Source organism: Chenopodium album, chromosome 11 (genome assembly GCF_948465745.1).
Source record: "Chenopodium album chromosome 11, dcCheAlbu1.1, whole genome shotgun sequence".
NCBI classification, from domain to species: Eukaryota; Viridiplantae; Streptophyta; class Magnoliopsida; order Caryophyllales; family Amaranthaceae; genus Chenopodium; species Chenopodium album.
In genome coordinates, this window is record NC_137844.1 from 56,056,628 (window position 1) to 56,058,981 (window position 2,354).

General features: G+C 43.8%; 1 pseudogene; it reads left to right on the plus strand.

The window, feature by feature from the left end:
- The first annotated feature begins 327 nt into the window (after positions 1-327).
- On the plus strand, positions 328-2,070 carry LOC145569324 (phospholipase A1-Ibeta2, chloroplastic pseudogene; annotated as a pseudogene).
- Positions 2,071-2,354: the final 284 nt, after the last annotated feature.

Sequence of the window (2,354 nt, forward strand, 5' to 3'; positions counted from 1 at the left end):
GTCAATTTATGAACCGGATTATTTTTAAACCCAGCAGACTTTCAACTTTCGATGCTCTTTCTTTCGTCTCCGGTTCACTTTACGCGATTACACGTCTATATTGTTCAAATTAGCAATATGAAATAGTCTAAATTATTCATTTATCAATTTCCTATTTTACCCTTGATTAATATTTTATTGTTTTCGCACTAAGAAAGTCTAACCCATGGCATTTTCTGTAATATTAAACACTATCTAAGGGTATTTGGTGGAATAGTAGCAGTGGTTGGCGGTCTATATATACCCCCTCTGATTTATTCAAATGACGCTTCAGAGTTCAACAACCAAACTAACAACCAATTTCATAATATTCTCTCCTTCTTTTATTTTTCCATCTTTAAAGAAAAATAAATGGCGCAAATTGCTCAATTTGGATCTATGCTTCCATCTCACAACCTTAAACGAGCCGGGCTTCGGTGTGCACAACAATCTTCGATGTCGAGGCCGAGCCGACTATGGGCGTCGGCTCGGGCTGCTCATGTTCAAGAAAAGGGTGGTAATCAAAAGACAAAAGATCATTTATCTAACCTTGATAAGCTGCTACAAAAGGAAGCAGCTCCATTGCCACCGCGGCCAATGAAGTCCATTGACCTCGAGCAGCAATCAGAGAGCAACCGCAATAGGGGGTTATTGCACGGGCTCAATCTGGCCCAAATTTGGCCCGAGGGGATACCGGGCCGGGCTGTCGAGGCGGCAGCTGAAATGTCACCTCGTCGCCTGACCCGGATCCAGCAGATGCTACTGAATCAGCAGCCTGAGTACTCCCCCCGAAACCACCTGGGAGCGCGGTGGAGGGAGTACCACGGGAGTAGGGATTGGGCGGGGTTACTTGACCCTCTCGACGAGAATCTTCGTCGAGAGATGGTCAGGTATGGGGAGTTTATCCAAGCTGCATACCAAACCTTCCACTCTGACCCCGCCACTACAGAGGCAGGGATCAAGTCGTGGAGGGAGGTGGGGTTACCTGATAAGTCGTATCACGTAACCAAAAGTCTGTATGCCACATCATCCATTGGACTACCTAAATGGGTGGATGATGTGGCACCCGATCTTAGTTGGATGACACAGCGATCTAGCTGCGTCGGTTATGTCGCTGTTTGCCAAGATGAACGTGAGATTGCTAGGATGGGGAGGAGGGACATTGTCATCTCCCTTCGAGGAACCGCCACGTGCCTCGAATGGGCAGAGAATTTCCGGGCATTACTCGTCCCAATGGAAGAATCCAATGATCAAGCAACCGAAGAAGATCAACCCAAGGTCGAATGTGGGTTCCTTAGCTTATTCCGAACCCAAGGAGAACACACCCCAAGTCTAGCCGAGTCGGTGGTACATGAAATTAAACGATTATTAGAAACTTACAAAGGTGAAACATTAAGCATTACAATAACCGGACATAGTCTTGGTGCAGCCCTAGCCGTACTAGTGGCCGACGAGATTAGCACATGCGCCCCGGAGGTACCTCCGGTGGCGGTTTTCTCATTCGGAGGACCACGTGTAGGAAACCGTGCCTTCGCCGAACGTATAAAATCCAACAACGTAAAAGTGCTAAGGATCGTAAACAACCAAGACGTGATCACAAGGGTACCTGGTGTATTTATGAGCGAAGAGCTAGAACAAAAGCTAATGAACAATGCACAAGTAGCCGGTGTTATAGAATTTCTAAGCAATAAAATGCCATTGGCATACTCTCATGTTGGTACAGAACTTAGAGTTGATACTAGAATGTCACCTTATTTGAGACCGGATGCTGACGTGGCATGTTGCCATGATCTGGAAGCTTACTTGCACTTGGTAGATGGTTTCATGGCATCGAATTGCCCGTTTAGACCGAATGCGAAACGAAGCTTGTTTAAATTGCTAAGTGAGCAAGGGTCTAATGTGAAGAAATTGTATACAAGCAAGGCTAAGTCCTTGACTTTGAAAATCGAGAACGATGGAGTAGTGTCTATGTCTAAATGTTTACCTAGTCCGTCCTCTTCATGAAAATTAATAAAAAGATTATTTTCTCCCCAAAAATTAGTGTGGGAGAGAATTTTTGTACATTTAAATTTCTCTGATCTAGCTCTTCTAAGGAAATTTTGACAATTATCACTTACCATTGTCTCCATTTTAGCAATTACCACCTACTATTATTTTTTTTTGAAAATTACCACTAACTTTTTTCTGAAACACCAAAAGTTCCCACCTAGTTGGCTTTCAACCATCTTATGACATCATGTGGGCTCCACATAATACCTTCCCTCCCTTAGACATATGCCAAATACAGTTTATTTTTATTAATTAACGGAGTACTTAAGACGTCATTAGAGCAAATT